The 16,413-nt window shown below is 37.3% G+C and overlaps 1 non-coding gene across 1 annotated transcript; it reads right to left on the reverse strand.

Annotated features, from left to right (window-relative positions):
* Window positions 1–9,571: 9,571 nt before the first annotated feature.
* Window positions 9,572–9,678, reverse strand: LOC141662817 (small nucleolar RNA R71). Its single transcript, XR_012550914.1, has one exon. It is a non-coding gene; the product is annotated as a small nucleolar RNA R71 (small nucleolar RNA).
* Window positions 9,679–16,413: the final 6,735 nt, after the last annotated feature.

Raw genomic sequence — 16,413 nt, forward strand, 5'->3', positions numbered from 1 at the left:
AAGAAATAACTACTGATAGTTGAAGCATGGTATCTTATTATGTGTCAGTACTTGTTAGATACTAATTATTGTGTTAAATTCTGATGCCATGATAACATGTAATTAATTTCTATTAATCCTAGCTGATAGCTGCATGTTAAACTGCTGATTATACGTATATGCTCTGATATTAGTTAAACTTGTTTTGACTAATAGATCATGTCATTAGTTGTTAAATTCTGATATTGGTCAAACTAGTGTTGACTGATAAATCATGATAGTCGCGATTAAATACTAATAATGGTCAAACTTTGATTGACTATTTTTTGAAGATATTCAAATATTGCTTTAGTTAGTATTGTAATTACAGGTTTGAAGTTAGCCGCAAGTGGGTAATATTTTTACTAAAATAATATTTATATAAATAAGCAACTTTGCTCTCATTTCATCATAAATTACACTAAGAAAATGTCTTAAAAATAAATATGAAAGTTTACGTACTTATGAAAAGGAACAACTTTCACTTGTTAGTTTTTGGTAATTTTATGAGGAACACACCTAATTGGCGTCTTAAACTTTACCATTTTCAAGAAGTGGTGATTGTGTAGGTAGTTCCTGGTGGTGTTGTGAAGGTGTAGTGATGTGTAAGTGATGATGGCGGCGGCGGAAAGGTGATTATTAATGACAGTTTTTATCTTTTAAGTGAAGTCATTTCCTCATACAGCTCATCTTATTCTACGAGAATCCAAACTGTTAGGTCACACACACTGTAAAAGGGGGTTGAATACAGTGTATAATACAATCAAATCGAATTAAGAACACATGTATGTAATAAATAATAATTTTATTAATAAAACAGTATTACAATGAAACCGTTCTCTCTCGGTGATGAACAAATATCACGAGAGCTTCTAGGGTGACAATGAATAATATTCTCGATAATGATAACACTTCTAGTGTAAACCCTATGTTGTGTTTATATACCACACAGTTACAAGATAATCTCTAATTGATATCGAATATAATTCTGTATCCTAAAATATATCAATTAGTTATCTTTTCCTCCAAGTCTTCTATTCTTCATAGAATTCTTCTCCATGCATATCTCTTCTTGTTTTAGTCTTGATCTTCTTTCCCTTCAATCAGCCGCCTTCCTTATCTAAAAGTCTTCTTAAGTCCTGATATTATCTTCTGATGAATATCTTCTGATATCTTAAGTTCTGATAACTTAAGTTCTGATATCTTAAGTTCTGACTTCAGTATAAGTACTGATTTCCAGTTAAGTCCTGATTTGTCCTGTTAGTCAAGATCTGAAAACTAAACAAAAATCATTATTAGACATGACATCACAAATATATCTAACAATCTCCCCCAACTTGTAAATTAGCATAATATACAAGTTCAATAGATATTTGATGATGTCAAAAACATTAAGTACAAATGCATGTGAGAATTTGACTAGATAACTACAACTCACAGTCCTTGTAGCTTTTACCATCCTTAAAGTTTGATATCAGCTTTAGCCTGTATATCCTTCAAAATTTAACAGTTGTAGTTCTCGACCTGGCTTCAGTGTTTGATCTCTTGAATGTCAGGAGTTGTTCTGAGATAGTTCTTCAGAAGAGTTCTTTCAGGATATTCAAGTTCATTTATCATCCTCCTCTTTGTATCTTTAAGTTCAACTATATCTTCTCCTGTCTGAAAGATAACAGCCCTGAGATCATTAATCTTTGCTTTCCTTATCTCCTGATCCAGTCTGATCAGATAAGCTTTGTCAGACTCCGGATTAAATTCAACACCCTTAATACCCATACAAGTAGTGATCTTGGCGGTATTGGGCTTCATCTCAACTAAATCACCATTGTGATCTCTGTACTTTGGATAATATGGTCTGTCAGACTTTACAGAGTAAAGTTTCTTCTGCCTCTAAATATCAGATATTAAGTATCTGGCAGCACCATCTGTTGACCTGTTCTTCACTTGAAGTAGAAATAAAACATGTGGCAGTTCTTCATAATACTTCAACCGAATTGCATCCTTTCTTATCTGGAATACTCTCCCATCTGTCATAAAATAAAGCATTATGTCTTCTTTCAGCTTGGAGTTGTAGACCATCTATACAAACTCTAATTGATTTAGTCTTTCTGGAGTTGTCCCTACTCCTGGTTCAGTAAGGGATGTAGGATCTGAGGTAGAGTTTTTATTCTTTTCTCATCAGGATTACCCAGTCCTTTTTTATCTCTAGCTTCCTTCTCTTGGATCAATCTACCCTGAAAAACATTTGTTGAAGTTTTCATAGGTTGAGCAGATTATTGAGCTTTAGTAAACCCAGGTAGTAGAACTGTTGAAGGTTTAACATGAGCAATGTCAGAGGTTTCCTTTTCTTCTGATGTGAAGACAACTTGATCTCTGTCAGAGGTTACTTGAATATTCCTTTTCTCATTCAAAATCAGACTTGTATCTTCATCAGCATTTACTTCCAGATCCATAGTTAACATATATATCTTTACAGATTCATCAACTTTTGCCTTACCCTTGAATCTAGGATCAACTTCCACCTGTGATTTGGACTTGGCCTTAGATGCCTCAGTATTTGTCCTCTCTTTGATCATAATGCCTTTAGGCTTAAGTGGTTTCTTTGCTATGACTTGAGTTTTAGACTTTGACTTAGATTTGTCATTTTCAGCTTTCAGTCTAATCTCTTCTTCCTTCAGACTTTCAATATCCATGCCTGGATTGTCCTTTAGGAACAACCTTTTGGAGATCTCTTCATCAAGTTTCAGAGTTTGTTCATCAGAACTTGTCCTTTTAGTATCAGAACTTGTTCTTTGACTTATAGTTCTGGCTTCCCTTGATAAAGAACCCATGCCTTGACTTAGACCTTTACTCCTTTTAGAGTTTCCCTGGTCTCCATTATCATCATCCTTACCCTTTAGTGGTTGATCAGTTATGCATTTGGACTTAATTACTTTCTCCCCCTTTTTGGCATCATCTGGTAGAAGCAGAGAGACAAGCAATTCCACAGAGTTTTGGATTTCATTGAGTTGGTTTTGTTGAGTAGCTCGATTCTTTAAAATATCAGATAGTTGAGCTTGCTGCTTTTCTTGAGTCTTTTCTATATACTCAATGCGGTCAAAGGTTGGCTTAAAAAACTTTTTCTTGTCCAATGTGACATTCATGGTTTGCTTAGTCACCGTATCTTAAATTTTGTCCACCTTGGCTTGAGTTATTGAGTGTTGACCTTGAAGGTTCCTGGTACTCAATGCAGTAACTCTGAGCTGTGCTTTGAAGTCATCATTCAGCAGCATCTCATCACCTTTAGCCTGGTGCTCAGCAAGAACATCTGCAGTAGGAACAAAATCAACTTTGTTCCACTCCTTGATCCACTCTCTTCCTCTGTTAGTTTCACTCCACGGAACTGGTGCATCCTTTATCACAAACTTCTTAATCAAATCAGCTTTACAAACTGTTTGTGGAGGTGCATGTCCAGAGGGACCAGCTGCATCGACATTTATATTTGTAGCAGCTTCACCAGTATTTTCTTCAACAGAAATTGCAGAATCTTCAGTATCAGCATCTTTTGATAGAATTATTATATGTGAAGCAATAGAAGATTCATCTTCATGAACATCGGCATCTATCAGTGGAGCGATTGGTGGAGTGTGCTGAGAAAGATGTAAAGTAGATGGAGCTTCCAGATACAAGACTAAAGGCACATCCAAGTTGTCGATGTTAATTTTAGCACTTGTGCCTGGGTTGTCAGCATGTACTTGAGAGTTTATTGGAGACACAGGAGGTGTAGGCATTGGAGTAGTCTCTGGCTCTTGGATTGGAGATTTGTGAGCTTCATGAAGTTCTGGCTCAGCACTTGGAAGAGATTCAACTACAGCAGGTTCTTGTGGGATCAGAGATTCCTGACCCCCTTCCACAGCTGCTGCTTCCATTCCTTCTTCAGAGATTGATTCTTCTACAGCCCTCCTTGCTCTTTGCTTTTCTCTTAGCCGGTGGAGAGACTCTGGGAGCTTGATCATCAGAGTTTAGCTTTCTAAGCCTTTTTAGGGGCCTAGAACTCCCAGTTTCTTGAGCTTTCTGAGAAGAGACCTTCTCAGTTACTTCAGCAACAGGTTCTGATGGTTGAACCTGTACCTCATCATCAGACTCATCTCTTAAAATCATCTTCCTTCTTTTCTGTTGTGCCTGAGGTACTGTCTTAGTCCTCTTTGTTCTTAAAAAAGAAGAAGGCTTCACTTGATTATGTGATGATGGATGGTTGGCATGTTCTGATGTGTGTGTTTGTTGAGTGGAAGTAGTAGGTTTTGATGGTTGTTGTGGTTGTGGTTGTTGTTGTTGTGGAACATCAGGATATAATACAGAGTAAGTATCAACATCAACATTACAAGGGGTTGCTTTACTGCTAAAGGAATTCTAAGGGGCCTCAGAACTTTCTTTTGTTATCAGCAGTTAAAAGGTCAGTAAAAGCCCTTTTTGCTAACCTAAAAGGTTCTATGTGTTCACTTGCTAGTTGTGGTTCATCTGATGTACAATAACTGTAAATTAACTGACGGAACCTAGCAAAGTAAACTATATTCCTGTTCTCTTTCATTCTATCTCCTATAAAACATAACATAGTCTTGGCATAATCAAAGTGAGACTAGTTTAGGAGAGCATACCCAATTTGTTGAGTCAGAATCGGAATGGCGTCAAAATTTGAGCATTTGTTTGCGAACGCCTTGGTGATGCAATCGAAGAAAAAGCTCCATTCTCTTCGAATATGTGGGCGTTTAAGTTGGCCCAACTTTGCCAAACTCTCCTCATACCCTAAATTAGCCATCATTTGCTGTAACAATGGCTCCTCAACAGCAGAACTGAACTAGCAGTTCTCAGGTAAATGTAGAGCTTTCCTGACTGTTGCCGGAGTAACAACGTACTCCACATCCTTTGCTGTAAAAACGATGCTTGGAGTCCCATCCTTACCACCATCATCATAAAGTCCTGTTCGCCAGAACGTCAGAACTTGAGTTCCAGATAAAGTGGATGCCAGCGTCAAAGCGAACCCTATTTCACTGTGAGCCAAGAAGTCCTGAACAAAATGAAATTTCGACGGAGCGTCACTCTTGGTTAGAATGGCAGTGTAGTTGTTGGGGACGAACTTTGCTCCATTAAAGATTAGATCCTTGGGTGTCATAGAAAAAGAAGTGAGAAATAAGAATGCCTGAAAGGTGTTTGGTAAAATGCCTGTGTAAAAACCGTCAGTGAATATAGAGAGACTAAGAGAAAAGAGAGAGTATTGAATACAAAAGTAGATGAAAGATTTAAAATCTTTTCTCTCTTTTACTTATACACGCCACTTGATAGCAGTTAAGACGAATTGGAACAGTCTTTACACCTGTCAGTCATTCAGTAGTTAAGACAATAGTTAATGGGCACGGGAAATAAGTAATGATTACTATGCACATGCAGTTTTTCAATAAAAAAAGTGTTCCTACTAAACAAGTAATTATGAATGTCTTTATCTCACTTAAACCAATATTCTGATAAAATAGAACCGTTCAAGTATTGACCAAAAATAAATCAAGTAGATAAATACTGCCACGTAAGCATCAAAACTTGACTATTATCAGAATTTAAAGGTCATCAGAATATGGCTTCTGTACTCAAAAAGTGAATGTTTATTTCTGTAATTCTTCACACAAATACTGATATGGTTTCTGCAGAACTTAATCATCAGAACTTTGATCAGAACTTGTCCTCGGATTTTATGCAACTGACACTTAAACTGTTCATCTAAAATAACATTGATCATCACAGTAATTTTCATCATTCATATAGAGTGTAAGTGTGTGCTTTAAGCTAAATATCAGAAAAAAAGTAAAGTCTGATTCACTTCAGTACATCTTAGAAATAAGGCATAACTAAGAACTTTGCTCAAAATATGTCATTAGTCTGAAGTCTACTATAGAATGAGTTCATGCATGAGTCCGTCTAAACTATTTTGTGTTCATTTTATGCATCTTTTGATATTCTTTTTCACAGGAGCTCCTCAGTGTAAGTGAGTCACAACTGCTTATCAGAATTTATACTATTATTAGAGTATTTCTCCAGTAATCAGAGAATGTAAAAAGTCACCAAAAAAATTTTATTTTGCTTTTCTAATGCATATTACTTAATACCAGCAATGCACTTGGGTCTTCCCTTCCACATATATTTTTCTCTAGATCTCAAAGGAGTACCTGATATTTATTTCTTTTCTTTACTTTTTCTTTTGATAAGAGAGGCTTATCAGCACTTAGTACATCCATAAAATTTACCAACATCAGAACTTAACAGATAAGAAACACTATTCTAGTTTTTGACTTAGTAATAAGATACACAAAGTAAATCTAACCAAGCTCAATATCAGAATTTGCTTGTGTTAAAAGATTTCCACATAAATAATTACTTCAAACATGGGATCTTTAGTATATTAGAGACTATTAGGTTAGCAGCTAGCACAGTTATCCTCATTGGATTGAATAGTGACAGAAACATTCATATAACTATCAGAGATTAGAAATTCCTATCAGACAACAATCAGTACTTAGGTAAATTTCAATTTAAGCACAGATTACATAAAGATAGTAATATTTGTAAATGTTGATCATAAGGTCTGATGTATCAGAACATAAACTAAACAGATTTAGAGAAAGAACCTGAAACCATGCCAAGTTCATTTACCAATCTTGTAAAAGTAGCTTCACATAGTGGTTTTGTGAAGATATCTGCTAGTTATTGATCTGTTGGAACAAAATGCAATTCCATTGTACCTTCCATCACATGTTCCCTTATGAAGTGGTACCTAATGCTGATGTGCTTTGTCATTGAGTGCTGAACTGGATTACCTGTCATAGCAATAGCACTTTGATTATCACAGTAAATGGGTATTTTAGAATATGTTAACCCATAATCCAGTAACTGATTCTTCATCCAAAGAATTTGTGCACAACAGCTTTCTGCAGCAATATACTCTGCCTCTGCAGTTGATGTGGAAATTGACTTTTATTTCTTGCTAAACCAAGAAACTAATCTGCCTCCAAGAAATTGGCAGCTTCCACTTGTGTTTTTCCTCTCAATTTTGTACCCTGCAAAATCTGCATCTGAGTAACCTATTAGCTTAAAGTCTGATTCCCTAGGATACCACAATCATAGATCAGCTGTACCCATAAGGTACTTGAAAATTCTTTTCACAACTGTTAAGTGAGGTTCTCTTGGATCTGTTTGAAATCTTGCACAAATACAGGTAGCATACATAATATCAGGTCTACTTGTAGTTAGATAGAGTAGTGAGTCAATCATACCTCTGTAATCAGTAATATCTACTGATGTACCAGTATCTTTATCCAATTTTGTTTCAGTGGCCATAGGAGTGGATGCACTTGAACAGTCTTGCATTCCAAATTTCTTCAACAAATTTCTGGTGTACTTAGATTGACAAATAAAAGTTCCTTCTTCATTTTGCTTGACTTGAAGACCCAGAAAATAGCTAAGTTCTCCCATCATACTTGATAAATGACATTTTATACCACTTAGAACGTCTTAAAATAGCTTAAATTGGTGTCTTGAAATCAAGTATTTTGTGTATTTGATACGTTTTTCTAGTGTTTGTGCATTTTAGGGTATTAGTTGCATTTCGGGGGAATAATCATCAAGAATAAGCCTTGGCACGTGTTTAGCATTGCGAGAGGGAAGAGAGAAGCAGATTACAGCGAAGAAACGGAGCAAACTCAGAAAAAATCCAGTAGGGGTCTGAGCGCCCGCGCAGGGTCGGGAAAAAAGATAAACTATTTTAGACTTCTATTTCTGTTTGGCTTCCAACTTCTTTGTAATCTAAGTTTTATGGGACTTCTATATAAGTAGATTCAGAGACGTTTTCAAAAAGGTTGGATCGTTGTATTAAGCAAGGAGAGAAGGAGATAAGGAAGAAGACCGTTTTAGCACATCGCAACGAAGAGGAAGCATATTTTCGTGTGATTCTTTATTTCGTTGTAACGTTGGATGCTAGTTTTCTTGCTTTTGAACCTATTTACTCTTGTGACGTACTCTGGTTTAACATAATTAGTTTAGTTATTATTCTCTTGTGTTTATTTATCATGTTTTCATATGAACCCATGATGACGATAAGTGCTATCATGGGCTAATCGTGATCATGGGGTCGTAACGGATTACTATGGAATTATGTAGTTAGTTGTTTAATACCTTAGTGTGTGATGATTGTATGATATCTAGTATTGGTTGTGCATATTCGTCTTATGTGCGTCGCGAACATATAAGATAGAGTGTTAATCTCTTGTGAAGCGACGGTGGATCTCGAGATTTAGAACTTGCCATGCTAGCATAGGTTCATGTATGATGTTGCATGATTAGTGGGTAACTCTAACCGTTTTATTCGCCCTGTATAATCAAAAGGAATAACTTGTGCTTAAATCATTATGTTGTCAATTTCTGTAGACATATAGGGACTCAACATAATTGATGCCTATTCAACATCTATCTTAATTGTGGATGTTTGGTAGAATGGTATTAGTATAATGAAGGTTGGCTTTTATCAGTTTCGTGTTATTCGATTAATATCATCATTGTTGCATGCTAAGGGTAATAACAATGACTATTGAAGGAAGTAGTAATGAAGTTGTGATCTCATGAGTGTTTTAATATTGTTAATTCGAAGTGTTAGTTAAGTGGTTAATTTTAGTAGTTAATTGTAGTTAATAAATAGTTAACAATTCTAAGTGTTATTGTCTTAACATTGAGAAGTAAACATACATTGGTGAGTGAGTTTAATTGAACATAATTAGTCCGAGTCTCTGTGGGAACGAACTAGAAAGTATTCTATATTACTTGTGAACACGTATACTTGCGTGTGTTATTAGCGTGTGTTTTCGCCCTAACAAGTTTTTGGCGCCGTTGCCGGGGACTCGGCATATTTGTTTAGTTTATGTACTTACCATCATTGGTCGTTAGGACTCAGTGATTAAGACGTTTTTGTTACTTATTATTTCCGGTTGTGTTTCAGGTACTTTAGCGAGCGTTTATGCAAACTCGTTCTCGTACTCGCAAGAGGACTTTAGATACAGCTGAGGAGACAGACGAAGTTCTAAATATTCCGGAGAAGATAGATTTTGAAGATTCGGATTCAGGAAGTGAGCAGAAAGAACCAGTAATCATGGGTGATCATATTGTTCCGGCTGATCCAGCTCTTATGGACTTTTCTCGGCCTAAAATTGATGACATTCAGTCAAGCATTCTTCATCCGGCTATTCAAGCTAACACTTTTGAAATCAAGCCGGGCACTATTCAAATGGTGCAGAATTCTGTTTCTTTTGGAGGAGCTGCGACTGAAGACCCCAACGTGCACATAAGGAATTTTGTCGAGATCTGCAGTACTTTCAAATATAATGGCGTGACTGATGAGGCTATCAAGCTGAGGCTTTTCCCATTCTCACTGAGGGATAAAGCTAAGGACTGGTTATATTCTGAACCAGCTGGGTCCATCACTACTTGGCAAGATCTTGCGCAAAAGTTTCTGGTGAAGTTTTACCCAATGGCAAAGACTGCTGCTATGAGGAGTGCTCTTACTCAGTTTGCGCAACAACCTACAGAATCTATGTGCGAAGCTTGGGAACGCTATAAGGAAATGTTGAGAAAGTGTCCACATCATGGAATGCCCGATTGGATGGTGATCACTGGTTTCTATAATGGTTTGGGGCCCAATCTCGGCCCATGCTCGATGCAGCAGCTGGAGGCGCCTTGTGGGCCAAAAGCTATACTGAGGCTTATAATCTTATCGAGACTATGGCTGCAAATGAGCATCAAAACCCAACTCAGAGGATGATGCCTGGGAAGGTAGTAGGTATTCTGGAAGTCGATGCAGCCACCGCTATTGCAGCGCAGCTCCAAGCGCTGTCTATGAAGGTCGATTCTCTAGCTACCTATGGAGTCAATCAAATAGCTATGGTCTGTGAGCTTTGTGCAGGTTCTCATGCTACGGATCAGTGTTCTCTCGTCAACGAATCCGTTCAGTATATGAACAATTATCAGCGACAACAACAGCTTGTGCCAGCTACTTATCATCCTAACAACAGAAATCATCCAAATTTCAGCTGGGGGAATAATCAGAATGCTATTCAGCCACCATATCAGCAAGGTGTGAGTAAACAGTTCAATCCACCTGGATTCCAGCAACCACAACAGTATGCTTAAAGGCAATTATATCCTCAACAGGGAAGTGCAACTGCACCTACTAGTGCTGATTTTGAGGAACTTAAGCTGTTGTGCAAGAGTCAAGCGGTTTCTATCAAGACCTTGGAAAATCAAATCGGTCAAATAGCCAATGCAGTGTTCAATCGTCAACCTGGAACACTTCCCAGTGACACGGAAGTACCTGGCAGGAAGGAAGCTAAAGAGCAAGTCAAGGCTATTACCTTAAGGTCTGGGAAAGTTGCTGATGCTGAAAAGGCAAAAGAAGGAGAAGCTGAAGTTAGAGATGAAGAAGCCAAGTAAAAGGAGAAAGTGGCGGAACCAAGGAAGACTACTGTTGAACACACTCTGCCTGAGGGTAATACAGGGGAGAAACAACTCTATCCTCCACCACCTTTCCCTAAGAGATTGCAACAACAAAAGCTGGATAAGCAGTTCGGTAAGTTTCTGGAGGTGTTCAAGAAACTTCATATCAATATACCTTTCGCTGAGGCTCTGGAGCAAATGCCTAGTTATGCGAAGTTTATGAAGAGTATTCTTTCAAGGAAGGTGAAACTGGATGACCTTGAGACCGTTGCTCTAACGGAAGAATGCAGCACTGTGCTGCAGCAAAATTTACCTCCAAAGCTTAAAGATCCAGGTAGCTTCACCATTTCTTGCATCATTGGCAAGTTGTCATTCGACAAGTGCCTTTGTGATTTGGGAGCAAGCATCAATCTGATGCCGTTGTTGATCTTTAAAAAGTTGGATTTGCCTGATCCAAAACCCACCTACATGTCTCTACAATTGGCTGATCGTTCTATTACTTACCCAAGGGGCATAGTGGAGGATGTGCTAGTTAAGGTGGATAAGCTCTTCTTTCCTGCAGACTTTGTTATTCTGGATTTCGAGGAAGATAAGAAGATTCCCATAATTTTGGGAAGACCTTTCTTGGCTACTGGTCGTACCTTGATAGATGTTCAGAAAGGTGAACTTACTATGCGGGTGCAGGATCAGGATGTGACCTTCAATGTGTTCAAAGCAATGAAATTCCCTACAGATGATGAGGAGTGCTTAAAAGTTGATGTGATTGATTCTGCGGTTACTTCAGAACTCGATCATATGATAATGTTTGATGCATTAGAAAAGGTCTTAGTGGGGGATTTTGACAGTGATGATGAAGATGGCAACGAGCAATTACAATATCTTAATGCTTCTCCCTGGAGGCGAAAGCTGAACATGCCGTTTGAATCTCTTGGTACTTCTGACCTCAAGAATGCTGAAGGAAAGCTCAAACCATCAATTGAGGAAATACCTACCTTGGAGCTTAAGCCATTACCTGAACATTTGAGGTATGCTTTTTTAGGTGATGCATCTACTTTACTTGTTATTATTGCATCTGACCTTTCAGGTAGTGAGGAGGACAAGCTCTTAAGGATTTTGAGAGAATTCAAATCAGCTATTGGATGGACCATAGTAGACATCAAAGGGATCAGCCCTTCATACTGCATGCATAAGATTCTGCTAGAGGAGGGTAGTAAGCCAACTGTTGAGCAACAGCGCAGACTTAATCCTATCATGAAGGAGGTGGTGAAGAAAGAAATTCTGAAATAGCTAGATGCAGGCATCATTTATCCTATTTCTGACAGTTCTTGGGTGAGCCCCGTGTAATGTGTGCCTAAGAAAGGAGGTATCACTGTAGTAGCAAATGAGAAGAATGAGCTCATCCCCACTCGAACAGTTATAGGATGGAGAGTATGCATGGACTACCGAAAGTTGAATAAGGCCACGAGGAAGGATCATTTCCCTCTTCCATTTATTGATCAGATGCTTGACAGGTTGGCTGGTCATGAGTATTATTGTCTTCTGGATGGTTACTCGGGATATAATCAGATTTGTATTGCACCAGAGGATCAAGAAAAGACTACCTTCACTTGTCCATTTGGCACGTTTACTTTTCGCAGAGTTTCGTTTGGGTTATGTGGCACACCGGCCACTTTTCAGAGATGTATGATGGCTATATTCTCTGACATGATTGGAAATAATGTTGAGGTGTTCATGGACGACTTCTCCGTCTTTGAACATTCGTATGATGAATGTTTGAATAATCTTCGTGCCGTGCTCAAAAGGTGTGCGGAAACTAATTTGGTGCTCAATTGGGAAAAATGTCATTTTATGGTGCGTGAAGGCATTATTCTGGGACATAAGGTCTCTAGCAAGGGTTTTGAGGTGGATAAAGCCAAGGTGGAAGTCATTGAAAATCTTCCACCACCTATTTCTGTGAAAGGAATTCGTAGTTTTCTTGGTCATGTGGGTTTTTATCGGCGGTTCATCAAGGACTTTTCGAAGATATCTAAGTCGTTGTGCAACTTGCTAGAGAAAGATGTGCCTTTCAAATTTGATGATGAATGTTTGACGACATTCGAGACTCTCAAGAAGAGTTTAATCATTGCGCCAGTTATTACAGCACCGGATTGGACAGAGCCTTTTGAGATGATGTGTGATGCGAGTGATTATGCGGTAGGAGCAGTTCTTGGGCAGCGCAAGAATAATCTCTTTCATGTGGTCTACTATGCTAGCAAGACCTTAAACGGGGCCCAAATGAACTACACCACTACTGAGAAGGAGCTCTTGGCTATAGTCTTTGGTTTCGAGAAATTTTGATCTTATCTGCTTGGGACAAAAGTGACAGTATTCACTGATCATGCGGCCATTCGCTATTTAGTTTCCAAGAAGGATTCGAAGCCGAGACTCATTCGTTGGGTGCTCTTACTACAGGAATTTGAGTTAGAGATCAAGGATCAGAAAGGTACTGAGAATCAAGTAGCTGACCATCTCTCTAGATTGGAGAATCCCGAGTCTACTTCACAGGATAAGACATTGATCAACGAGTCTTTTCCGGATGAGCAGTTGTTCGCAGTTCAGGAGGAAGAGCCATGGTTTGCAGATATTATAAACTATCTTGTCAGCAATATAATGCCTCATAATTTGACCTCAGCTCAAAAGAAGAAGTTTCTGCATGAGGTGAAGTGGTATATGTGGGATGAACCATACTTGTTTAGACAGGGAGCTGACCAGATCATCAGGAGATGTATCCCGTTCTGTGAGACAGAGGGGATATTACGAGACTGCCACTCCACAGTTTATGGTGGACACTATGGTGGTGAGAAGACGACAGCTCGTATTCTGCAAGCAGGTTTTTTCTGGCCTACATTGTTTAAGGATGCTCAGCAGTTTGTTTTAAGGTGTGATCGTTGCCAACGAGTGGGAAATTTGACGAGAAAGGATGAAATGCCGTTAAATGTGATGCTTGAAGTCGAGGTCTTTGATGTTTGGGGAATCGATTTCATGGGGCCTTTTGTCTCATCCTGCAACAATCAGTACATCTTGCTGGCAGTCGATTATGTCTCAAAATGGGTAGAAGTCAAAGCTCTACCGACAAATGATGCAAAGGCAGTGTTGAATTTTCTTCATAAGCAGATCTTCACAAGGTTTGGAACGCCTCGGGTAATCATAAGTGATGAAGGGTCGCATTTCTGCAACTGTAAGTTCACTTCTATGATGCAGCGTTATAATGTGAATCATCGAGTTGCTACTGCCTATCATCCGCAAACAAATGGTCAAGCAGAAGTGTCTAACAGAGAGATCAAGCGCATTCTAGAGAAGGTTGTTTGTCCGTCAAGGAAGGATTGGTCTTTAAAGCTCGATGAAGCTGTTTGGGCTTACAGAACAGCATACAAAACTCCACTTGGTATGTCCCCGTTTCAACTGGTGTATGGTAAGGGATGTCATTTACCTGCGGAGCTTGAGCATAAGGCCTATTGGGCGTTGAAAAAGTTGAACCTGGATCTAGATGCAGCTGGTAAGAAGAGAATGCTTCAGCTTAATGAACTTGATGAATTTCGACTCCAAGCGTACGAGAATAACAAAATGTACAAGGAAAAGGTGAAGAGGTGGCACGATAGGAAGCTACATCCTAAGTTATTTGTGCCGGGGCAACAAGTTTTCTTATTCAACTCTCGTCTCCGACTTTTTCCTGGGAAGTTGAAATCAAGGTGGTCTGGGCCTTTTATTATCAAAACTGTGTTTCCACATGGAGCGGTGGAGATTTTTGAGAATGATCCGAACCAAGTATTCAAGGTTAATGGTCAGCGTTTGAAGCACTACTATGGGGACACGACTTCAATTTAAAAAAGCTATATAATATAATTAAATATATTTAAAAATAATAATTAAATACCAGAAACCGAATAATATGCCTAATCATTCTCGGCCCGTACTCGCACGGGTTATTGGCTAGTATATATTTATAGGGAGATGGTCAAATAGAAACAAATCTTAAAATTAAAACTAAAAACCCCACAATCCACCTACCTCACTTTCACATTTATTGTATCATCAACCCCAACTCCTCACCCAAATCCAAAACCTCACCCTTGAATCTATCAACCAACTACCAACGTCATCACCCCCACTACTGCCATCAATCCCATCATCGCCATCACCCCCATTTCTCCACCGCCACCCCCGCTGGTTCCCCTCCATTTTCTTCATCTTCTCTTAAATTTTCTTTTTTGATTACCTCTCTCTCTCTTCCCCACCCCTCTCTCTCCCCCTCTCTCTCTACACACAAGTAATTACTATATTAATAGTTATAGTTAGTGATTTTTGTTTGAAATTATGGTTATCGCACAGTGATTGTGGTGAACTGATTGGAGCTGATGGGATGGTGAGATAGGCGGTAGTGGTATAATGGTTGCGTATATAATAAATAATAACTCTGTATCAATTTTTTAATATTTTTTATAATATAAATAAGTGATTTTTATAATACGTGTTAGTGATTTGTGTAAGATAAATTAGTAATTTTCAACGTAAATTGGTATTTAAGTAACTTGTGCAATATTAAAAAGGTGATTTCATTTTAGATCTGATACGGTGGTGATGAGTAATATAAAATAATGATTTCAGTTTTGATCAGATATGGTTGGTGATGATATGTATGGTGTATGTATGTGTATACATCTATTATCGAGTGCAAAAGAAGATGAAGATGTGAGAAAAGGAATATATACATTAAAATAGTGATTACATGATGGGCATATTGGGTTGGGCTATTATTGCGCTGGTGTGTTGGTTTCTAATTATTATTTTTACTCTATTTCAATATACGTATAGAGAGAGAGACAGAGAGAAAAAGAGCGTTATGGTAAAATTAAATAAGTGAAACTAAATAAACAAATCTTTTATAATTCTGTAGTTACGAGGAATCAAACCCGAGTTTAATGTGAAACTAATTATTAGATTATATATAGTTTTTTTGAAATTCAGTACTATTCATCGTTATTTTATTATTATGTTATTATGGGGTATTAAACCTGAAACCACAGTGAAACTAAATAAATAAATCTTGTAAAACTATATGGTTACATGACATCGAACTTGAGTTTGAATTGAAATTAATAAATTATATTATGCAGTGATAACTATTATTTGGAATTTTGGTACTTTAGTAACATTATTACATCAAAATACTATTTCCTTATAAAAAAGAGTTATTCTTGGCTTTTAGTTAATATACTCGTAGTATATAACTTATGTTACTTTAGTAACACTGTATCCATTGAAATAGTGTTTCCTTTATTAATAAAGAGTGTAAACTCTCATTTTTTTTTCTTTTTTTTTGTAAATAGACTCCTAATGTATAACTTGTACCACTGTTATTATACATTTAAACCTCGATGAAGTAATAATTGATAAAGTAATAACCTCGCTAAAATAATATTTTTCTTTGGTCCCAACATAATGGACACAATGTATTTTTACTCCTGGTAAAGTAATAAACTCGCTAAAGTAATATTTTTTCTTGGTTTCGACCCTATTACCTTAAAGAGTTTTAACTGTTTTAACTAAATTACTGAATTAATTTGAAAGTTTTGTAAATAATGTTATATTCTCGACTTTCATTCTCAAAAATTAATAAACTCTTAATTGATTATTTCATTATTATCATATATTACTTAAAAAATTTATGGGATATATTGTTAACATACGTCGATATGTACAATAATAAAAGGGATTTTGTATAAATTATTAGTATTATTAATTTAATATTTTAGTGACATAACGTAGTATACATGGCATATCCTACCATTAAGAGGGGGTTTCTAATTTTAATAAAGAGTATAGACTTTATTAATAAAGATTATAAATTCTCGTATT

This window comes from Apium graveolens, chromosome 5 (assembly GCF_009905375.1).
Source record: "Apium graveolens cultivar Ventura chromosome 5, ASM990537v1, whole genome shotgun sequence".
In the NCBI taxonomy this organism is placed as follows: Eukaryota; Viridiplantae; Streptophyta; class Magnoliopsida; order Apiales; family Apiaceae; genus Apium; species Apium graveolens.